At 39.7% G+C, this 25,613-nt stretch overlaps 1 pseudogene; it reads left to right on the top strand.

Annotated features, from left to right (window-relative positions):
* Positions 1-25,613, top strand: part of LOC112311497 (heat shock protein HSP 90-beta-like) — a 54,886-nt pseudogene that overhangs the window by 9,557 nt on the left and 19,716 nt on the right.

Below are 25,613 nucleotides of genomic sequence, written 5' to 3'. Positions count from 1 at the left end.
CCCCTTCCACTTCTTCTAATGAAATTAACTTCTTTTCCTTTGGCACTGGCATCTCCTACACCTGGTGAGGCTGTCAATCATGTAATCCCACCTTGCCAGGCGCAGGGTTGGGCACGTGACTCAGAGCTTGATCCAACACCAGAAAACTGTATCAGAGATAGCTGTGGCTGCAAAAACTCTTCCTTACTAAGACCACGGGTGCTTACAACCCCCATGCAAGTCAAGAAGTGCCAGGCCCATCTTTGCTGTAATTCAGGGGGAGATTACCGGAGCCAGAGAAAGGCATAACAAATGATTAAGACAAAGGGAAACAGAGTCCTGGCAATAGAGTCTGAACCCTGAATCAGCCAAGTCTGAACCACCTTTGGATATCTGTGAGTATATTTATTTAATGTAAGTTTGATAGTTTACCGTCACTCATAATTTGAAGTTCTGACTGATGCCAGCTGTTACTCTGAAGCCTTTCAGGAGTTGCTTAACCGAGGGATGTTTCATCACTTCATAGTGCCTTTCTACCTATATGGAAATATGGTAGGCTGCAGCTTATCACTGTGGGTTACATTCAGCTCCTAACTTATTAACAAAGAAGAAAACTCTTGCTGGAAGCAGGATGGCCACATATGTATTTCTCCTGGCCCCCAAAGTCTGTATTGGGGGGTACATCCTTCCAGCACAACTTTCCATTCAAGATAGGGTCTTGCCGAATGTTGAAAGCTCAGTCCTTGCAGCACCATAATTTTCATTACACTCAAGGCCTTTACAGGAAACATTTTAATTAATCTATGTACTTCTGGGTAAAGAAATATTTATGTCAGGCTCTTTGATCCTTGACTTCAGTCCTGCATCACAGAGGCCAGCAAGGGAGAACAGCATCATCCCAAACGTCTCTGCTCCATACTGTCCAAAATCTGGAAACCCATTTCCGAAAGCCACCTTTGCGTCTGATTTAATATCTGTTACATCCATTCTTCTAATACTGAGTTTGGTCTGAGAACCACAATCACAAGTACTACTTCTCAGAGAAACTTCCCTCTGCACCCTATCAAAGTTGGTCCCTTTCCTATTTTCTATCTCATTGCCCCATCACAACGTGTAAGTACGATTGACCTTTTATTTATTGTCTCTCTCCTTCACTGGACCCTAAGCTTCAGGACTGTCTGGTTGAGCACTGTCTCCCAAGTGCCTACCACACTGCCTGGCAGAGTAAGTGCTCATTAAGTATTTCTTGAATAAATGATATGTTCTTTTTTCTACATTCTTATTAAGTATCATGAAATTAGCAAGACTGACGATGACTGCCATTATGCCCACCAACGTCAGATACCATAACACAAACTATGGATAATGAGGTTGGTAAATAACACAAAGACAGTCACACTGTTGCATTTGGTTATTGTCATCACTGATAACTTTGGTGTGTTTAATAGGTAAGACTATTAGCTGGCTTTTTAAAACTTCTAAAATTTTTAAAAATTGTGGCAAAATGCATGTCACATAGAATTTATTATCATAACTGTTTCAAGTGTAAATTAACACATTAAGTGCATTCATATTGTTGTGCTACCATAACCACCATCCAACCACAGAACTCTTTTCATACTAGCAGTCTGAAACTCTGTACCCTTTAAATACTACCCCTTTTCCCCCTCCTCTTAGCCTCTGCTAACTATACTTCTACTTTCTGTCTCCACGAATTTGACTGCTCTAGGTACTTCATATGTATTAGTCAGCGTTCTCCAGAGAACAGAACTAATGGATTACATAGATATGAGTAGCTGTAGATATAAGTATATAGAAAATGATTTATTATAAGCAATTGGCTCACACAGTTCTGGAGGCTAATCTTCAGTCAGCAAGCTGGACACTCAGGAGAGCTGATGCTGTATCAATCTGAAACTTGGCAGCTTGCAACCAGGAAGAGCTGATGTTTTATTTTGAATCCAAAGGCAGGAAAAGGCCAATGTCTCAGTTCAAAGAGTCTGGCAGGAGAAGTTCCCTCTTACAGGATGGTGAGGCTTTTTGTTCTACTCAGGCCTTCAACAGATTGGGAAAAGCCACCCACATTAGGGAGGGCAAGGCATTCAATCTGCCATTTCACAAGTTAATCTTATTCAAAAATACCCTCACCGACACATGAGAACACTTGACAAATAACTGGGAACCCCATGACACAGTCAAGTTAACACATAAAATAACCATCACATCATATACATAGAATCATATGGTATTTGTCCTTTTGTGACTGTCTTGTTTAATTTTGTAAAACATCCTCAAGGTTCCTTCGTGTCGTAGCATGTGTCAGAATTTCCTTCCCTCTTAAGGCTGAAAAACACCCCTTTCTATGTGTACAGTGCATTTTGCTCATCCCTTTGTCCACCCATGGACACTTGGTTGCTTTCACCTTTTGCCTACTGTGAATAATGATCTTATGAACATGGGTTTACAAATATATCTTCCAGTCCATGCTTTTAATTATTTTGAGTATATACGCAGAAGTGGAATTTCTGAATCACACGGTAATTCTATTCGTAATTTTTTGAGGAACCACCAGTAGCTGTACCATTTTAGATTCCCACCCAATGTGTACAAGGGTTTTAATTTTTCCACATCCTCACTAACACTTGTGATTTTCTGTTTTTGTTTAATAGCAGCCTTTCTAGTGGGTAAGAGGTGATTATTAGTTTCTTTTATACTTACATTTTGGTCACTTTCTGTCCATTTTGGTCACTTTTACTAGATTCATTGGCATTACCTCTTTAAGACTAGAGGCTCAGGTGTCAGAGATGATGCTTGATACAGGGATGACTAATCAGTAGTGTTTAGTGGTAACTTTCAAAAGAACTATAGTAAATAGAGGCTAGAGAAGAAATAGGAAGTCATTAGGTTTGGGAAAAATAATCAAAATAGGTAGCAAAGAGGAAATAGGCATGGATGTGGGCGGTATGTTATGGAAAATCTTCTTCTCAGAACCAAATGGTTATAATAAACAGTCATTTATATTTATAGTTGGAGTGGGAAGCTAGAGGGAGGAAAATAGTATAGTTCCTTATCATCTAAAATAACTTCATACCAAGCACACCGACCACTGCTGTAGTGGTAGAAATGTTAGCAAGTATATCTAGTAATAAAATATAAATAAAAATGTAAATTTACTAACAGCTTCAAAACCTCTCTCTTAGAAGTAGAAAAGTGGATGTCAGAAACTAGGCAAGGGGGGTAGGATAGGGAGAGGTTAGTAAAAGTGTACAAACTTTCAGTTATAAGATAGAGCCTGAAGATTTAATGTATAATATGTTGACTGTAGTTGATAAAACTGGATTGTATAATTAAAATTTGCTGAGAGTAGAAATTAAATGTTCTCACCAAAAAAGAAACATATATATTTTATACCCATGTACATACACACATGTGTTTACATATACACATACATACATATGTGAGGCGATAGCTATGTGGATGGGGAAATGACACCAAGTGTTAGACCAGTGGAGTCAGACTGAACCTTCATTCAGCGATCTCAGCACCTGAGTTCTGGCTAAGAAAGAATTCAGAGTCAAGCCTCAAATATAAGAGAAAATTTATTTAGAAAGTCACAGAGGTAGAAGAAGTGAGCTGTGGAAGAAATGGGCTCAGGAAACAAGTTACAGAGGCACAAGAACAGCCCTTGGAGCTTAGAAGAAAAAGAGAGGCAAGGAAAACACACCTGGGGGAAGGGGGTGGGGAAAGGCACAGGCTGCTCCAGAGAAAGAGGCGCACTGGTCCTCTGTCTTGAGGGGATTTATCGTGAGGTCTCAGGGAAGGATTCCAATAAAATATTTTTAGCTTTCCAGGTGTGTCCTTTCAGGGTTGTGGTCTCTGCTAATTGGTCGACACCAGAACAAGGGATCATTGTTCATCACATCTGGTCCTGATGTCAGCCATGACATCACCCCAACTGGGCCGGAGCTGAAACACACCTGAGGCCTAGATGTTATCTCTAGAAAGGCCAAAGCTCTATCTCTGTGATCAACAGACCCAAGGCTCTGCTTCCAATATCATTTGATGCAGGTCACAGACTCATTGTCCTGAGAACTTAATGCTGAAAGGACAGATTCTGTAAGGGTTTGTATGGCAGTTGTATGAGGCTATCCTCTGGCCCCTTTGTTCCCCGCTAAGGATGTCTAAAGCCACATGACTATCCATATGCCAAGTGAGAAAAGGTCAGGAACTCTAACCATGTGACCGGCAATATGTTAGGGGAGGAAAGGTTAGCCTGGGGGCAAGGTCTTTGTTTTCCCAGTTTTGCCCTTTGCTAGGTACCTGGGGTTTTCCACCCTGGTAACATTTTGCACCTGGCCCATTGTCCTTGCTCTGCTCCTGACTAACCACAGCTATATTAATTAACTACATGGGAAGAATCTTTTCACTGGGTGTGTGTGTGTGTATATATAAAATCATCACAATGTGCACTTTAAATATCTTACAATTTTATTTGTCAATTATATCTCAAAGTTGAAAAAGAAAAAACCCATTTCTTAGAACATTGATGATGCTTAATCCTTTTGCCAAACATTATCTCCAACACCCTAACTCTTTTTTTAATATATTTATTGATTATGCTATTACAGTTGTCCCATTTCCCCCCCACTCCACTCCATCCTGCCCACCCCCTCCCTCCCACATTCCCCCCACTATAGTTCATGTCCATGGGTCATACTTATAAGTTCTTTGGCTTCTACATTTCCTACACTATTCTTACCGTCCCCCTGTCTATTTTCCACCTATCATCTATGCTACTTATTCTCTGTACCTTTCCCCCCCTCTCCCCCTCCCACTCTCCTATTGACAACCCTCCAAGTGATCTCCATCTCTATGGTTCTGTTCCTGCTCTAGTTGTTTGCCTAGTTTGCTCTTATTTTTGTTTTAGGTGTGGTCGTTAATAGCTGTGAGTTTGCTGTCATTTTTACTGTTCCTATTTTTGATCTTCTTTTTCTTAGGTAAGTCCCTTTAACATTTCATAGAATAAGGGCTTGGTGATGATGAACTCCTTTAACTTGACCTTATCTGAGAAGCACTTGATCTTCCCTTCCATTCTAAATGATAGCTTTGCTGGATACAGTAATCTTGGATGTAGGTCCTTGCCTTTCATGACTTGGAATACTTCTTGCCAGCCCCTTCTTGCCTGTAAGGTCTCTTTTGAGAAATCAGCTGACAGTCTTATGGGAACTCCTTTGTAGGTAACTGTGTCCTTTTCTCTTGCTGCTTCTAAGATTCTCTCCTTCTCTTTAACCTTAGGTAAAGTAATTATGATGTGCCTTGGTGTGTTCCTCCTTGGGTCCAGCTTCTTTGGGACTCTCTGAGCTTCCTGGACTTCCTGGAAGTCTATTTCCTTTGCCATATTGGGGAAGTTCTCCTTCATTATTTGATCAGATAAGTTTTCAATTTTTTGTTCTTCCTCTTCTCCTTCTGGCACCCTATAATTCGGATGTTGGAATGCTTCAAGATGTCCTGGAGGTTCCTAAGCCTCTCCTCATTTTTCCAAATTCTTGTTTCTTCGCTCTTTTCTGGTTGGGTGTTTCTTTCTTCCTTCTGGTCCACACCATTGATTTGAGTCCCAGTTTCCTTCGCATCACTTTTGGTTCCCTGTACATTTTCCTTTGTTTCTCTTAGCATAGGCTTCATTTTTTCATCTGGTTTTCGAACAGATTCAACCACTTCTGTGAGCATCTTGATAACCAGTGTTTTGAACTGTGCATCTGATAGGTTGGCTATCTCTTCCTCACTTAGTTGTATTTTTTCTGGAGCTTTGAAGTGTTCTGTCATTTGGGCCATTTTTTTTCTTTTTTTGTCTTGGCGCATCTGTTACGTAAAGGGGCAGAGCCTTAGGTGTTCCCCAGGGTGGGGTAATGCTGGTGGCTGCGCTGTGATGCTGTATGTGGGGGAGGGGCCGAGAGGGAGCAATGGTGCCCGCTCCACTCTCCACCGGATTTCAGTCACTCCCTCAGCTACCCACAATCAAACTGGGCCCCTCTGGTGCTGGTTCCCGAGTGGGTGGGCTTGTGCATACTCCAGGCCCCGTGGGTCTCTCCAATGACCTCTCCTGTGACGCTGGGAGTCTCTCCTGCTGCCGCCCCAACCCCCACGGGCACCCTCAATCAGAGGTTTGAAGCTTTATTTCCCCGTGCTGGAGCCCTGGGTTGCACGGTCTGCTTTGCTCCCCGCCGTTTGTCCCGGTTTATCTGTGCGTGAATGTGGGGCCACGGGGTACTACCCGCCGCTCTGCCTGCCCCGCTCTCCACCACTCTGAGTCTGGCCCTCTCGGTTTATCTGTGCGAATGTGGGGTCACAGGGTCTGCCAGTGGTCAGACTGCCTGCCCCGTTCGTCCCACACTCTGCCAATCTTGGTCCCTCCTCGGCAACGCGAGTCCTGTCCGCCCCGGCTGCCCGTCTCTGCCCCTCCTACCGGTCTGGATGAATGTTTATTTTTTATTTCCTTGGTGTCGGACTTCCTTGCCGTTGGATTTTCTGTCAGTTCTGGTTGTTCGAGGAGGCGCAGTGTGTCTACCTACGCCGCCATCTTGGTTCTTGAGCCACACCCTAACTCTTAATAGACTTTTCTCAATTAAAGAAGAGACCCCAAAATTTAACTGTAAATTTGTATCTAAAATTACTATTGTGAATTATTTGTGTTATGATGAAATTATGTGTGATATCTGTTTTCTTTTAAATTACAGTATCATTTAAAGTAAATTATTCTTTGAGCATCTTATATTGTGATTATTCATAAAGAAGGATTAATTTGTTATTTATCACACCCTTAGCCAGAATATACAAACATCTGACCTCCAGGAGCTTACCAACTAGACACCAGGAAGGGAAAATACATATTGGTGCTTGAAATAACTAGGGAAATTCTCATATACTGTTACTGAGTGCCCACTGTATGCTATGTGTTGTGATATTCACTGGTGGAATAGAAGTGAATAAACCAGTTCCCTGCCCTCATGGAATTTTCATCCTTTTAGGCTGTATAATATTTAAAAGCGTAGCATTTGTTCTGTAAGTCAGTGTTTTTCTCATTGTGCTTTGGAGTCTATCATATCATAAAGAATTTGATCTTCCTCTCGGGTTCCTGGCAGAGATAGGACTGTCTTTGTCATTCATGAACCCCTTATACCACACCTGAGTTTATGCTAATGAGGTGACTCATACAGCTTGATGGGGGCTGGTCCTGCTGAAAAGACTAACTGTGTGATTAGAGGGATGAGGGTGATACCAGCCCAACCACCTGACTTACAGAGAAGGGAGGGGCTAGAGCATGAGCTCAATCACATGGCCAAAACTCCAGTAAAAACTCTGGACACCAAAGCTCAGAGAACTTCTCGATAGTGGGCACACTGATGTGTTGGGAGGGTGATTGACCCCGATTCTGGGGTGAGAGAGCATAGAATCTCTGTGATTGGGACCCTCCCACATCTCACCCTGTGTCCCTTCACTTGGCTGTTCTTGAATTGTATCCTTTATAACAAAACTATAATCATAAGTATAGTGTTTTCTTAAAGTCCTGTTATTGTATATAGTTGTTGCCTCTCTGGAAGAAGACTGGGGGTCTGGAGTGGGAGGTGGATGAATATTTCACTGTATCTGTTTGTATTGTTTGAAGTTTATACCATATGCACCTGTCACTTTATTCAGTCAAAAGGTATTTTTAAGGGGAGGAGGAGTAAATTAGTCTATGTGTATTGACTTGAAATGATGTATTGTTAACAAAGCAAGCTCCATAGTAATGAGCATAGTAGTAAAAATAGTAATAGACATAATAATAGGCATAAGAATAAAAGTAAAAGAAGTGAACAGTCCCTCCAGGCTTATGTTGGTACATGTTGTGTGAGTTCAGCTCTGAGAGGTGGGGAAGGTCACATATCATTCTGCTAACATGATTAGCTCAGAGGGGTGGATGATGGGATAAGGGAAAATTTTTTGTTTGTTTTGGTATTATTTTAAATTACAAAGACAATATGTTTGTTGTGACAAATGAAGGTTCAAACAAGCATATGTCATTTTTGTAATTTGAAAAAGAAGGAAAGAACGAAGGAACAAAGGAAGGAAGGAAGGAAGGAAAGAGAAGGTGGAAGAAAAGAAAAAATATCTTACATCACCATGCCCCCATCACAAACCCATTAACAAAACAAAAAGAACACAAGCTCTCATCTACATGTTTGTCTGCACCAGAGGCAGACTTATCTACTCTCTCTGTTCTGATATTCTGTGGGGCAGGTTTCAGGAACAGATACTTAACACACAGGCATTGATCTCTCTCAGAACCAACCCAGTCCTTCAGGGCAGGAGTCTTCTCCCAACCCTCCAAGACCTTTAAGATCCTATATGATAGAAGAAACCTATCACTGTGTCTGTAAGTAAAAGAAAAAAACCCAAAATTTAAATACCTATCTGTGATTAAGAAATTTGTCCTTAACCAATATCTGTCAAATCCTTGGAGAGCAAAATTTGACAGGAATAAAAAGCATAATGATGCTAGATGCTCCTAGGACAGGGGAGGTTGTAGGAGGCAACTGCATGTAAAGAAACACTGAGGTGCAAACCCTCTTCACAGCCTTCTCCACCGCACCCTGCCTGGGTGCCCCAGCAGCAGAGCAGCCTGAATCCTTTTCTTTTCCCTCTGTAACAATGGGCATTGTACCCCTTGGAAGACAACTAATTCTCATTGCCAAACTTAAGATGGAAAAATGCTTATGCACCTCAGACAGGCAAAGATTTTTTTTAAAGCCTTGATAATAAAGGTAAAAGGCTCATCTTCTGTTACTGTGATGGGTAAAGTGGTATAGTTATTCTGGGATGCAAAATGACATGCATCAGAGACCTGGAAACAATTTGTTGCTTTAGGAAATACACAGAGATGCTATCAGATTTGGTCCAAGGGTATTTTGTGCAGCATTATTTATACTGAAAACTAACTGTTCAATAGAAACAACTAACTGAATTATATTACAGTCATAAAGGCTTCATGATACAATGTTTAGAAGACTAGGAAACAAAAGTATATATCCAACACGATTCCAATTTTTTGAAAATGTATAATAAAGATATATAATCTAGGTCATATATAGGTGGCTAGTTCATGAATTCATGAATAATAAATTTTATTTGTTTAATGTTTCAAAATATTTCTGCTGCAAACATATATTCATTTTATTATTAGGGAAAATAATAAAATAAAGGAGAAGAACATCAGCTCTATTCCTATACCAAGAGAATATGTAGAGAACGAACTTTTTTTAACACATTTAAACTCATGAATTTAGGACAACCCAATTTGACCAAATTTAGGTAACTTAAAAGTCTGTTGTTGAATTCTTAGATTTCCCTAAAGTCCTAAAAGATCAGCCTATTTATTTACAAAGGAGGCATTACTGCCAGGAAAACAAATAGAACCTTCAAATAAAAGTATAGCATTCTTTAATTTTTATCTTTTTCTCATTTTCTTAAAACTTCTCTATGCATTAAAAAAAAAATGACAACAGTTTGTGCCCCTTATGCATTTTAAAGAACTGGCAATGGAATTCCAAATAGAATGTGTGCTGATAGAATGTATTGGGTTGGCCAAAATGTTCATTTAGTTTTTTATTTCCGTAAGATAAAAGACACATTTTTCATTTTCACCTATGTTTATTGATTTGGATATTTTGAGTATGGCGGCTACCTCCCGCTACTGGCCTCTAGTGGGTAGAGGCCAGGGGTGCTGCTAACCATCTTCCAACACACAAGACAGCGGCATAGCAAAGAATTATTTGGCCAAAATATCAATAGTACCAAGAAACTTCACAAACCGTTTTTGATACAATCGATCAGTCACAGCATCTTCTCCATACACTGCACAATTGGGTCTTTTTTGCATTTCAGTTGCATTTTTACCTTTCTTGAAATAATAAAGCATAAGACACTGAAAATGCTACATATTTTCTTCCATCTTCAATATTAAAATGGCTGTACAAAAATTCACTAATTGTGACATTTTTGAATGCATGTTGATATGACGGCTGTCGCAATACAATCTAATGAAATTGTTTCAAATGAAGTTAAAGACAACTAAGCGCTACTAGAGCCATCATATGGAAAAAACTAAATGAACTTTTTGGTCAACCCAATAAATCTCACCTTGAACTGAATTTGGGTCCTCCTCCTGCCCTGCCAATCTGGCAATGTCTGGTAAGCTGTTTATGATGTTAGCCTAGAGCTCAGAATATGTGGGGTGAGATACAAATATGAGTACATTAGCATACTTCCCAGTTGAAACCCTGGGAAGTATTCCTGAAGATGGCAACGAGGTAGGTGGGAGTTTAACCCACTTCCTCATGCACCCAACTGGGATACCTAGCTGATCTTCTGAAGAACAGAGTGAACAGCAAATGGATTCCCAGCTTATATGAAGTTTGGAAGCCAAAGATTACAGAGGATGCTTAAAAACGGACAGTAAGGAGATTTTGGAGACTAATGGGAAGGTCCCCAGGCCCTGAGCCAGAGACCATGGCTGCTGTAGGAGCTTTGGAGGAGAGCTGGGTCAGCAGCCATTGTAACTTCACAGCTCCCTCTCCTCCAGAGCAGGGAAATCAGTCTCACCTAGTAGAGACCTGAATGCTTGAAGTCACTGGGGGGATAAAGTCACTGGGAGACACAAAGCAGGGGGTGTTCCCCAGATTGGACTGTGGTCTCTGGCTCAACAATACCACAGACCTCAGGGAGCAGGGAGACACCTGGAGATGGGAGAAGAGTTGGGCCAGACTGACTGTGACCCAGAGAGTCTTGGGACTAGTCAGAGAGTTGGGCTGTATGAAAAGCCGGGCATTTGTTAACAATGGCCGCCCGCAACCAAGAAAAAGTCACTCAAAAAACCGACTTGTAACCAGTGTGCAAGGACCTCTCTCTCACAGTAGCTGGCCAGTGAAGAGGGAGGAGGAGGGGTGCCGCTTGGACTAATCAGAGGAGGGCAGTAAGGGCTCAGAGAGTTAGCAGTTCCCAGAGAGACTTAATTTAACAGCGGAACTAAACTGCCCGGAAGGGACTTTGAGAGTGCACATGCACAGCACCCAGGCCAGCAAAGAGGGAGGAGGAGGTGCAGGTTGCTCCTAATCAGTGAACCTCATGGGTGGCACAACGTGGTGGATTAAAGGCGCCAGCCTGGCACAGATGGACAGTAGGAGCCCTGCAGTGCTCAGCAGACCTGGGCTTCAGGCTAGGAACCTGTGAATATTGCATCCCAGACCTGGCCCCCATCCTCTCAAAACCACAGGAAAAGAAAAAAGTGAAGCCCACCCCCGCTGTGGCTGTAGCAGCCAGGAAGACCAGCAGAATTCACTTGGTGGGTTTAAATACAGTAGGAGGCTTCTTCCCCTTCCCCCCCAAAAGACAGTAAGACCTAGAGCTGTGAAAGGACCAAAGAACCAAAGACAGATCCAAAGAGAGATCAGAAGGCTAACACCAACTGGGAAACTGAGACAAATTTCACTTTGCTAACCTACAGAACTTGCATTTTATTTTTTATTTTTATTTATTTTATTTTATTATTATTTTTATTTCTCTGTTTAGTTTTCTTCATTGTGTTTGTTTCTCTAATTGTATTGTTTGGTTTTCTTTGTTCTCCCTTTCACATTGTATTTTAATTTTTCTTCTTTCACTTCACTCGTATTCCAATAACACACTACTCTTGGTCTTTTATTTTCCATTCTTTGTATTCAGATCATGTATTTCTTGTCATATTATTGTTGTTCCTTATTATTGTAAATAATTGCTGTTCCATACAATTGTAAATACTACACAGCACCCCACCCTGGTCTTGGCCCATTGCACTATCTTCCTGAGCTTTGTTACTATTGTCGTTAACTTTATCCTCTTGCACAATATGCCTAACTTCTATCCCTTACAATCACTACATCTCACCATCTAACTTCACACAAACACTCTGTCTTCTGGATTCAGCTTATATTCTTCCTCCCCTCTAATTAGAGTCTTATATCTTTTTCACCTTTTACAAAAAGTGGCTAGTTGGGTGAAACATCATGGTTATTGCTGTACTTCTCCAAAGGATCTCCTATCTGTTCTCTACTTGTTCGTACTTTAAATCCCATAGAATACTCTCCCACTTAATCCATTTTGCCTTTTCCCTGCCATTAGCCACATACAAGATGAAGTGGGAGTTGTGAACACCAGTAAAACTGATGGAGGAGAGAACCCACCAACAAAGAAGCCACCAACAGGTAAAACCCAAGAGAGCCCACATAAACAGGAGAAAGGGCAAACCTAGAGCGTCCAGACAAGGAGATCAAAGAGACCACACCACTGAATCCCATAGAATTCCTACCAGAGAAGTTCACCATACAAAGACATCTAGCAAAGCAGAGCATCAGGATTGCAGAAACAAACAAGAACAGTCACCTAAAATGGGGAGAACCTGCAATCAAAAGGAATGGAAGACTACCTACTAAAAGAACTAAATGAAATGGAGGCAAGCAAACAATCAGATATAGAATTCAAAAGAATGGTTATAAGGATGCTCAAGGAACTCACAGACACGTACAAAGAACTGAGTGAGAAGTACAATAGTATGAAAAAGGAAACAGAAACTATAAACAAGAACCAGGAAGAAACAAAGAATACTATTTCTGAAATAAAAAACACATTAGAAGAAATTGCAATGAGGCTGAATGAAGCAGAGGACCAAATTAGTGAGCTGGAAGACAAGGTAAAAGAAATACCCAGGTAGAACAGATGTATGAAAAAAGACTCAAGAAATATAAAGATAGCTTAAGGGAACAGCAAGATAACATGGAACACAACAACATTTAAATCATAGGAATACCAGAAGGAGAAGAAAAGGAATAAGGGATAGAACCCTATTTGCAAAAATAATGACAGAAAACTTCCTGAACCTAGAGAGGGAAAAAGCCACACAAGTTCAGGAAGCAGACAGGGTCTCAAACAGGCCTACTCCAAGACACATCATAATTAAAATGCCAAGTTTTAAAGACAAAGAGAGAATTTTAAAAGAAGCAAGGGAGAAACAAGAAGCAACATACAAGGGAGTTCAGATAAGGTAGCAGTTGATTTCTCAACAGAAACACTATAAGCCAGAAGGGAATGACAAGAAATATTCCAAGTAATGAAAAGCAAAGGCCTGCAGCCAAGACTACTCTATCCAGCCAGGCTCTCAATTAAAATGGAAGGCGAAATAAGGAGCTTCCTGGACAAAGAAAGCTGAAGGAATACACCTCCACCAAACCAGCTCTGCAAGAGATGCCACAGGGACTGCTTTAAGAAGAGGAAGAAAAAGAGTGAGAGAGACAAGAACAGAGGTACAAAGAGGGAAAAATGAACAATTACCTGTCAATGATAACCTTAAATGTTAATGGATTAAATGCTCCAATCAAAAGACACAGGATAGTTGAATAGATAAGAAAACATGATCCACACATACTCTGCCTACAAGAGACCCGCCACAGAACAAAAGACCTACACAGACTGAAAGTGAAAGGTTGGAAAAAAAAATATTCCAAGCGAATGAACAGGGGAAAAAAAAAGCTAGTGTAGCAATACTTAAATCAGAAAAATTAGACTTCAAAACAAAGGCCATAAAAAGAGACCCTAAAGGACATTTCATAATACTCAAGGCAAGAAGCCATCAAAAAGACATAAACATTGTAAACAAATATGCACCTAACATAGAAACACCCAAATATATAAGGAAAATTTTGGAGCACTTCAAAAAGGATATAGACAGCAACACAATTATAATAGGGGATTTTAACACTCCACTATCAAAAATGGGTAGATCTTCCAAACAAAATATCAACAAGGGTATTGCAGCATTGAACAATGCCCTAAATCAAATGGACTTAACAAATATATATATAGAACTTTTCATCCCAAAGGAGCAAAATACACATTCCTTTCAAATGCACATGGAACATTTTCAAAGATACACCACATAATAGGACACAAAACCAGCCTCAACAAATTCAAGAAAATCGAAATCATACCAAGCATTTTCTTGGACCACAGGGTCCTAAAACTGGAAACAAACCTCAAGGAAAAAACTCAAAAACATTCAAATATATGGAGACTGAATAACATGCTATTAAATAATGAATGAGTTAACAGGGAGATCAAGGAAGAAATCAAAAGGTTTCTGGAAACAAATGAAAATGAACATGCAACAGCCCAAAACTTGTGGAACACAGCAAAGGCAGTCCTGAGGGTGAAGTTCATAGCGATACAGGCCTACCTAAAAAAGATAGAAACATTTCAAATAAACAACCTAACCCTACATCTACAAGAACTAGAAGAACAACAACAAAGCCCAGAGCAAGTAGAAGGAAGGAAATAAGATCAGAGCAGAACTAAATGACATAGAGATTAAAACAACAATCCAAAGAATCAATAAATCCAGGAGCTGGTTCTTTGAAAAGATAAAGTCCCCAAGCCTTTAAGCAGACTCATCAAGAAAAAAAGAGAACCCAAATAAACAAAATCAGAAATGAAAGAGGAGAGATTACAACTGATACCACAGAAACACAAAAGATTGTAAGAAATTATTACAAAGAACAATATGCCAAGAAATTTGAAAATGAGGGTGAAATGGACAAATTTCTAGAAAAATATGATCTCCCTAAACTGAATGAAGAAGAAGCAGAAAGCCTGACAGCAATAACAGCTGACTAAATCGAAGCAGTAACCAAAAAACTCTCAGTACACAAAAGCCCTGGATCAGATGATTTCACAGGAGAATTTTACAAAACATTTAAAGAAGAGCTAACCCCTATTCTTCTCCAAAAAATCCAAGAAGAGGGAAGACTCCCAAACTCTTTTTATGAAGTCAGCATCATCCTAATCCCCAAAACAGATAAAGACACAACAAAGAAAGAAAACTACAGGCCAATATCACTGATGAACATAGATGCTAAAATCCTCAACAAAATATTGGCAAACTGCATCCAGCAATACATTAAAAAGACCATACACCATCATCAAGTAGTATTCATTCTAGGTATGCAAGAATGGTACGATATTCACAAATAAATAAACACAATACATCACATAAACAAAAGGAAAGAAAAAATCACATGATCATATCAATAGGTACGGAAAAAGCATTTGAAAAGGTACAGCATGCATTTATGAAAAAGCACTCAGAGAAGTGGGAGTAGAGGAAGCACACCTCAACATAATAAAGGCCATACATGAGAAACCTACAGTCAACATTATACTCAATGGGCAAAAACTAAAAGCTTTCCCACTAAGATCAGGAGCAAGACAAGGATATCCACTTTCACCACTCCTATTTGACATATTGGAATTCCTAGGCATAGTGATCAGACAAGAAACAAAAATAAGACGCATCCAAATTGGAAAGGAGGAAGTCAAACTGGCACTGTTTGCAAATGGTATGATAGTGTACATATAAAATCATATAGACTCCACCAAAAAACTACTTGACCTAGTAAGGGAAATTGGCAAAACAGCAGGATTCAAAGTCAATATTCAGGAATCAAAGGCATGTTTGTACACCAACAATGAAAGATCCAAAACAGAAATCAAGAAAAGAAATCCCCTTTGTTACAGCAACAAGAAAAATAAAGTACCTAGGAATAAACCTTACCAAGGAGGTGAAAGGCCTATTATGGTCAGAAAACTACACAACACTGAAGAAAGAAATTAAAGAAGAAGACACAAATAATTTAAAGCATATACCATATTCATGGATTGGAATTAACATCATCAAAATGCCCATATTACCCAAGGCAATTTATAGATTCAATGTAATCCCTATTAAAATACCAATGACATATTTCACAGATACAGAACAAACATTTCAAAAATTTATATGGAACCATATATGACCCTGAATAGTTGCAGCAATACTGAGAAAGAAGAACAAAGTAGGAGGGATCACAATAGCTGCTATAAAGCTATTTACAAGGCCACTATAATCAAAACAGTATGGTACTGGCACAAGAACAGACACATAGGCTAATGGAACAGAATAGAACCCAGAAATAAACCTAAATCTCTATGGTCAATTAATACTTTACTAAGGAGGCAGAAGCATAAAATGGAGTAGAAATAGCCTCTTCAACAAATGGTGTTGGGAGATCTGGACAACTACATGCAAAAAAATGAAACTCAATCACCAACTTACACCATACACAAAAATAAATTCAAGGTGGATAAAAGACTTAAATATAAGTCATGATACCATAAAAGTCCTAGAAGAGAACATAGGTGGGAAAACCTCAGGTATTCCACACAGCAACATTTTCACCAATATGTCCCCTAGATCAAGGGACATAAAGGAAAGAATAAACAAATTGGACCTCATCAAAATAAAAAACTTCTGCACAGCTAAAGAAAACAGCATTTAAATGAAAAGGGAACCAACTGTATGCAAAAGCATATTTGCAAATGAGACCTCAGACAAGGATTTAATCTCCAAAATATATAAAGAACTCACATAACTCCACTCCAGGAAGACAAACAAACCAATTAAAAAATGAGCAAAGGACCTGAACAGACACTTCTCTAAGGAGGACATAATGAGGGCCCAGAAACATATAAAAAGATGCTCAGCATCACTAGCCATCAGAGAGATGCAAATTAAAACTACAATGAGAAACTACCTCACACTGGCAAAAATGGCCATCATAAACAAATCAACAAACAACAAATATTGGGAAGGTTGTGGAGAAAAGGGAACCCCAGTGCACTGTTAGTGCAAATGTATACTGGGACATCCACTGTGGAAAACAGTATGGAACTTCCTCAGAAAACTAAAAATGTAACCGCCTTTTGAGCCAGCAAGTCCACTGCTGGGATTACCATATTTTTCAGACTATAAGACGCATCAAACCATAAGACATACCTAGGTTTTAGAGGAGGAAAATAGGAGAAAAAAACCCTGCTCCACCACAGGCCCCCACCCCCTCAGTGAGCCAGGTAAGTTACATTCAGACTATAAGACACACCCCCATTTTCCTCCCAAATTTGGGGAGGGGGAAGTGCATCTTATACTACAAAAATACGGTATACTCTAAGAAGCCTGAAACACCAATTCAAAAGAACCTATGCACCCTTATGTTTGTAACAGCACACTTTACAATAGCCAAGTGCTGGAAGCAACCTAAGTGCCCATCAGTAAATGAGTGGATCAAAAAACTATGATACATTTACACAATGGAATACTATGCAGCAAAAAGAAAGAAGGAGCTCGTACCCTTTGTGACAGCATGGATGGAACTGGAGAGCGTTATGCTAAGTGAAATAAGCCAGGTGGTGAAACACAAATACATGATCTCACCTATAAGTGGAACCTAATCAACATAACAAGCAAGCAAAATACAACCAGAGACATTGAAATAAAGAAGAAACTGACAGTAACCAAAGAGGAGGGGAGAGAGGGATAATGGGGGAAAATAGGGGAAGGGCCATCAAGGAACATGTATGAGGGACACATGGACAAAGCCAAATGGGGTGGGTTCTAGGGTGGGAGGAGGGGATGGGTGGGGCAGGGGCTGCATGGTGGGGTGAAAATGGAGACAACTGTACTTGAACAACAAAAAAACAAAAACAAAACTGGGAGCAATCACCATTTAAATCAATGATTCAGAACACAGAAACGCCTGTGGACTTGTTAAACATGCAGGTTCTGTTTTAAGAATACTTTTTAAATGTTTTTTTTTTTACTGATATGATAGAGAGAGAGAAACATTAATTTTTTTTCATTCATTTATGAATTCGTTGGTTGACTCTTGTATGTGCCCTGACTGGGGATTGAACCGGCAAACTTGGTGTAGTGGGACAACACTCTAACCAACTGAGCTACCTAGTGAAGGCATGATGCAGATTCTAAAGCCCCAACCCATGCTTGGGAATCTGCATGTTTAACAAGCTTTTAAAATAAATATTTCCATACCACTTAATGGCTATGGAGTTTCTTTCACAGGTGATGAAAACTCCAAGAATTAGGTAGTGGTGATGGTTGTACAACATTATGAATATATTTAAGCCACTTAAAATGATTTAAATGGTCAACTTTAAGTTATATGAATTTTATCTCAATTAAAAATATACAACTATAGGGACAGAAATCACATCCATGGTTGGCAGGGGCTGCAAATAGTGGAAGAAGATGAACGACAAAGGGTCACGGGGTAATTTGTGGGGGATGATAAAAATTTTCTATGTCTTCATTGTAGTTGTAGTTACACACTCAGTGGTCCAAACTCACAGAAGTACATAACTAAATAGGTAAATTTTACTGTATGTAAATTATTTCTCAATAAACTTGATAAATAAATAAATAACCTTCAAAAGATTCTTAGACACTCTGACATTTCAGAACTACCACTTTGAGGCAGTGCTCTCCATATCCCTGAGTTCTGGAATAAAAACCACTGGGGTATAGGGACAAAATAATATAAATCCTATTTGAATATTTTTAAGTGTAAAGATGAGGAGATTATTATTTTGAAATCTATGTTAAAGGCTTTACTAATATTTATACACAGAATGACATTGTTGTCCCACTCCACCTGTCTCCTGTGAGGTGCACGAGACATGCCAGGGAAGACAGAAAACCACAGAGTGCGGAGACTGACCTTTGTGATCTCATTCACTCACTTGCTTTCAGCGTGTTGCCACAAGTTACTATTTACGTGGGCTTTGTGGATTATAATATCTAGTTTTAAGCAAACTAACTCTCAGAAAATGGACAAAGGGTTTTAAAAATCACTGCAAAGAGGCTACTGATTGAAGATGGTACTAATATTTTGAGCCAAGGGAATATGAACTGGCAGAACTGGTTTTAGTAAGTGCTCTTCCATCAGCCACAGTAAAAAGGGAAACAATGGTCTAATCAGATCTAATATGAAGTCAGCCTAAGAATGGGAAATTAACTACTTTTCATAATAAACTTGTGCTGTGAACACAGCATTTTGAAAAGAGAAGTTGGCAATGTTTCTTTCCACCTTTGAAAGATTTTGTTGCTTAATTAATGTAAAAATGACAAAATTTTTCATATCTGCACACCTAAAATCTTGGAAATATAATTTTCTAACTGTTTTAAAAATCTACCAAATGAAGCAACTCAGTGGGCTTTGAATCCATTTTTTGTACAATGTTTTCTAATTAATTTGCAAGAATAACCAATTGATATCAATGAAGACAGAAATTGACCATCTGCGTTTCAACAAAAACTTTCACATATAGAACAGAAAAATGAATATTAATATTTAGTTCGTGCTGCCAATCATGCACTTTGCCCTTTGATTCTGTGTATCTTTGTGAGAAACTTTACCATATAACAAAATATAGCTATAAATATGCTAGAAATAGGCATTTAGATCAATGTATCACAAAATATCAAACCACAATATTGCGAAATAATTCAGCATATTTGGTCCCATTGCATCCTCTAAAAAACAGTTACTGTAATAGGTTAATGAAGTCATTCTTTGTTTTAAGAGATTTTATTTATTTATTTTAGATAAGGGAAGGGAGAAAGAGGTAAACATCAATGCGTGTTTGCCTCTCACGTGCCCCCTACTAGGGACCTGGCCTACAACCCAGGCACATGCTCTAGACTGGGAATTGAACCAGCGACCAGGTCTGCAGGCTGGCACTCAGTCCACTGAACCACAGCAGCCAGTGATAATGAAGTCAGTCTTTAACATGCACTTTTGGCCTCTTCTTTCTTCACTCACCACCTTGTATGTTTTTCTTTTTATTCTCATAGATTTAATTGTCATTTTTAAAGGGATGAACTCCAAATTTAAGTCTTTAGCTCTGAGTCTTATATTTCCAATTATTGAATTAGAACCTCCTTTGAGTCCTTCAAACACAATATGTCCAAGACAGAGCTTGCTGTCCCTCCTTACACCCCTACCCCGTTCCTCCCTTGATGTTCCCTCAACTGCATTAGTGCTAACCACCTCCTACTGAGGTCTGAAACCTCTGCATCTACATTTCTGGCTCTGCTTTTGTCTTTCTTTACATTTTCATTTGTATATTGATTTCTCTGTGTCTATATGGCTCTGCCTCTTTCCCTCTCATTTATTTGCAATTCTGTTCTCTTCCTCATTTTTCCTTATCCTCTGCCTTCCCTGTCACCTGAACAAAGAACAAAAGTATTTTTTAATTTGCTGTATTTATTAAATATTTATTATGCTAAAGCATGAAATAGAATACTTTCTATTTCTCTTTTTAAAAACCATATTAAAGTACATATTTATGTAGACCTTGATTGATTTTATGTTTTTGCTGTTTCTGTGGGTCAGCAGGTTTAGATAGGAAAAAAAGAATTTCCACTCCAAGATTAGTAAATTAGTGTTTCCCTTCTAGCCTGACATAGTTAATGCATGGACACCCCCAACTCCTAAAGAGGAAAAATTCATAAGCAAATGTTTCTGTTACCAGGAATCTGGGTCTAGTTTTGTTGTTCTTATTTTGAAAAAGTGCTATTTTTAAGAACAAGATTTGCTTGGGAAGAAAAAGGTTTGTAGATTGAAGGAGGGTCTCCCCATGCAAAAGAAAGTGTTAGCTACTACTCTTTATTAAACACACTCAGCAGAGTTTGTTTCAGAATGTATGTTATATATTGCTATATATAATACATATATAGAGATATATATGTGTATGTAGAATTTATTTACATTTAATTTTAGAAGAGTATCATAGGAAGTTTTTTCACAAGAATTACAGCATTCATTTTCAATTGAGCTTATTAGACTAAAGCATTAGAGCCCAGATACTAATTTTTAATGTTTGCTTTTTTTATGTGGTGATATATTATAAGGGTACAGGACATTTCTGGCTTACTCGTGCCCAGTTTAACCCAAATCCTCACCTGTGCTCTAGCGGCTGCTGTAAAAGTGGCCCTCTCTTTCATCAGTTGCTGAGAATGACCCTCTCACTAGGACTCCTTTCCCTCATGCTAATTCAGGTCCTTTGCTACCCAAAATGACATGTCTCTCTCACACATGTTGCATTTCTTATCCCTAGTCACTCCTGGTCCCTTCTCACCTTGTTCCAAGGTCCCACTTTACTTGTCACCATGCCCGAAACTGGTAGTAGAGCAGACTTAATTTGGCAACACTGTATTATTGATAAAAGACTTGGTGTCTCTCCTCAGGCTGGTAGAAGGAAGGGGCTGAAGGAGGCCTGCTCAAGCCAGTCTGAGGGTCCAAGAAGGAATCAGTCCGATGTAATGGGTGGAGGGGTGGCAAGGAGATGATACTGAAGAAGTAGGAAGGACCCAGATATAAGAAGTTTAGATTTTTCCCCAAAGTATCGGGGTCCACAAGTAGGACAGCAACACAGTGGAATTTGTCTTACTCACAGGATGAAGATGGATGAGGAGCAGTAGAGACAGGGAGAATCATGGGGGTTGCAGGTAAGAGATGGTGAGAGCCTGTGGTGGGCAGTGGCCATGGGATGCATACAAGGAGATAAACTGTAGAGAAATCTAAAGGTGGAAGCAATACAACATAAGGAATGATGGGGCATGTGGATCAGGGACAAAGAAGAATGGAGAGGCCTTTGAGACAGAGAGAAGACAGAGGGGAACAGGGAGAAAAATGGAGATAGTGATGGCACTGGAGGAAGAAGGGAAAGAGAGCAAGAGAAATTTCCATTACTGCTCTTCCCATCCCAACAGCATGGGCTTCCGTTTGCCAGGTAATTGAGAGGGACCGGGGAAATTAAGGAATGGTGAAAATCAGAACTGGAAAAGAGGAGGAGGAAAATTTGTCCAACCTTTCTCCTCACATCACCCCCTCCAAGCCCTTTGTCCCCTCCCCCTTTTTGAGTATTATAGATATTTTACTATCTATAACATATATACATAGTATATCTATACTATCTGTATATGTTGTTCCCATCTTTGTTACCATCTTTGAGTCTTATTTATACTGTAAGTAGCCATGTTGTATTGTGAAGAGGGTGAATAATATATGTGTTTAAAAATGTTTTGAGCCCTGACCAGTGTGGCTTAATTGGTTGGGCATCATCCCACAAAGCAAAAGGTTGCCTGTTCAATTCCTCATCAGGTCAAATGCCTGGGTTGTGAATTTGGTCACAGGTAGAGGCACATATGATCAATGTTTCTCTCTCACATCAATGTTTGTCTCCCTCTCTTTTCCCCTCCCTTCTCTTCTCTCTAAAAACGAATTAGTAAAGTATTTAAAAATAAAAATAAAAATGTTTTGATACACATTATATCTCTAAGTATATTTCATAATAGAAGAAAAAGTCTTTACAGTTTCAGATAATTTGCCTTTTGCGGGTTCGCTCAAGAAAGTGCGTGCCATCTGTAGCATTGTTTTAATGGGAAATACACTTTAAGTTCCAAACAAAGGTCTTACTATTAACTTTTGGAAAAAAATCCGTATTGGAGTTTAGGACTAACCATATTAAGTATATACTGTGAAGAGGAGAATCAGAAAATGCTTTTAATGTTCTATTCTGGAACTTTGCCTTGTCCCTGATAATTACTCACTATTTGAAAGTACATGATAGTCATATTTAGAATGAGAGTGACAAATTCAGTCAAGAAAGTTTTCATACACCCATAAATATTTAGCACTATATAGATATTTTCTTGTATTTACATAAAAAGCAAAGGCAATCAAGGCGCCTTTTACATATATTGTTTATTTTTTAATAAGCTTCCCTGGATGGAACTGAATTCCAAGATTATGGCACCCTTGAAGAGAAGAAACAGGTAAGTAGCTTCACCGGTACTGGCACTGTGCCAGTTTGATTAGCTGTTAATAGGCCACACATGGTATTTTTCAAAATAGAATAACCCACATTTGGGGAATGCAGATTATCCCCAATTTTTGATGTTTCAACATAAGATTTTTCAATTTTATGATGATGTGAAAGTGATATACATTCAGTAGACTCCATACTTCAAATTTTGAAATTTGATCTTTTCCGGGGCTAGCGGTATGTGGCGCACCCCTCTTGTGATGCTGGGCAACACCACACAGGGAGCCGTGTCTTCTCCTCAGCCATGTAGTCACGAGGGCACACAACCAACATTCTGCCTTGAGTACTATGTTGCCAGTGTTTTTTGAATATTGTATTTTGTGTTTTCGCATCCTATCATGTCTACAAAATGTCCATGTGAGTCTCCTGCTTCTGGCAATAAGAAGAAGAGGAAGGAAATTACAGATGCTCCTTGACTTATGATGAGGTTACGTCCTGATAATGTAAGTGTTCTGAGCAGGTTTAAGGTAGGTTAGGCTAAGCTGTGATGTCAGTAGGTTAGGAACATTAAATGCATTTTTGACTTAGAGTAGGGATGTCAAACTCATTTTCACCAGGGGCCACATCAGCCAGCCTTGCAGTTGCCTTCAAAGAGCCAAATATAATTTTAGGACTGTATAAATGTAACTACTCCTTAACTAGGGGCAAGGAGCTCAGCACTGCCTCCAAGTAGAAATAAGGTGCCGGGCCAGATAAAACAAGGTAGAGGGTCGGATTAGGTCCACGGGCCTTGTGTTTGCCACCTGTGACTTAGAGAAGTTTCAACTTACCAAGGGTTTATGGAGATGTGACCTCATGTAAGTTGAGGAGTATCTGTATACTAATATTAGACTTTTATGTGATTGTCTTATTAGAGCCATATGTGAACCACAATTTTGTGGCTGGCAGTGGGGTTTCCTATGTGTGGGATGGACATTCTGATTGTCAGTCTTGTGAGGGAGAAGCCTGTCTTGGCAGGACATGAGGATATAGGAATCAGGCCTTCGATTTTCTCTGCTCTCTGGAGTTAGGGGGCAGTTTGGCCAGAATGGGAGGCAAAGTATTGCTGGGGCATTTCTGATGATTTGGAGTGGGTAACCAGCTGTGTTGAGTGGTGTGGCAGATGGGGATGTGTGCTTCTTAGAGATTCCTTTAAGAAAGACTCATTGCCCAGCTCTGAGGGGTACTGTCAGCTGACATCTTCCAGGTGTTAACTGCTTCAGGTCCACCTCAGCAAAGAGTAGTATTTGCTCTGGATCTCCTGTTGGCTAAGAGAGTCTTTGTCAGATACGCATCTCGGTCTGATGGCTCTTACTCAATCCCAGTTCCTCCCTTTTCATCCCACAGATCTTATTCCCCAACAAACCTTTTATACCCCTATTTCCCAAAGGGCTTAACTGACACAGGCTGCCTCAGGAGGCAGGTTAGGAGAAAGATTGGGAGTGGTCATTCTGAGCAGCCCTAGAATGGGGCTGGACCTGTGTGGAAGTTGCATGTTATTTTGGTGTCCTACTTTCTAATATCCCTTAAATGTCATAAAAAGTCACATTCTGGTCTCCATCATGTTGTGAGGAAGAAAGAAGGAGTTGTTCACCACTTGGGAGAGCGGGAAGACAACGCCTTAGGAGAGCCTTGACTCTGCAGCTACACTGTGGCAGCTTGACAAAGAGGCTGAAACAGGGACCAGAAGGCAACGTCCCAAGCTAACCTAGGCAGCCCCTTGGGGCTCCTCAGAAACAGGAGGGATCACTCTGAGGGGCTTGTTCCTGGTAATAAGCCCACAGGCAACTTATACCATCACTACTGGGTTGCAGCACACTGGATTTGCTAAGAACCCAAAAGATAGATCTTTTCCAACAGAAGTTTTGTTTATTTTTAATTATATTTTATCGATTATGCTATTACAGTTATCCTGATTTCCTCACCCTCCACCCAGCACCCCCACTCCCTCAGGCAATCCCCCACCTTTTTTCATGTACATGAGTCAGGTGTATAAGTTCTTTGGTTACTCCATTTCCTACACTGTACCTTACAATCCCATGGCTGTTCTGTAACTACCTATTTGTACTTCTTAATCCCCTCACCTCTTCACCAATTTTCCCCATCCCCCCTCCCATCTGGCAACCCTCTGGTAACTAACTTCTTTTCTCTTACTGCTTTTAAGAGTCTCTCTTCATCTTTAACCTTTGGCCTTTTAATTATGATGTGTCTTGAAGTGGGCTTCTTTGCATCCATCAAAATTGGGACTCTGTGTTTACTAGACTTGCATGTCTATTTCCTTCACCAAATTAGGGAAGTTTTCTTTCACTATTTTTTCAGATATACTTCCAATTTCTTGTTCTTTCTCTTCATCTTCTGGCACTCCTATGAGGTGAATCTTGGACCTCTTGAAGTTGTCCCAGAGGTTGCTAATACTACCCTAATTTGGGGGGGTTCTTTTTTCTTCTTATTGTTCTGATTGTCTGTTTTTCGCTTCCTTATGTTTTATATCATTGATTTGATTCTTGGCTTCATCCATTCTACTGTTGTTTCCCTGTAAATTGTTCTTTATTTTAACTAGTGTATCCTTTGTTTCTGACTGTGTCTTTTTTATGCTGCTGAGGTCCTCACTAAGTTCCTTGAGCATCCTTATAACCAATGTTTTGAATTCTGCATCTGATAGGTTGCTTATCCCCATTTCATTTAGCTCTTTTTCTGGAGTTTTGATCTATTCTTTCATTTGGGCCATGTTTCTTTGTCTCCTCATTTTGGCAGCGTCTCTGTGTTTGTTTCTATGTATTAGGTAGAGCTGCTTTGACTCCATGTCTTGGTAGTGTGGC

The sequence above is a fragment of the Desmodus rotundus genome, chromosome 13, assembly GCF_022682495.2.
Source record: "Desmodus rotundus isolate HL8 chromosome 13, HLdesRot8A.1, whole genome shotgun sequence".
Lineage (NCBI taxonomy): Eukaryota > Metazoa > Chordata > Mammalia > Chiroptera > Phyllostomidae > Desmodus > Desmodus rotundus.
The sequence above is the reverse complement of the archived record's forward strand: the minus strand, read 5'-3'. Positions and strand labels throughout refer to the sequence as shown.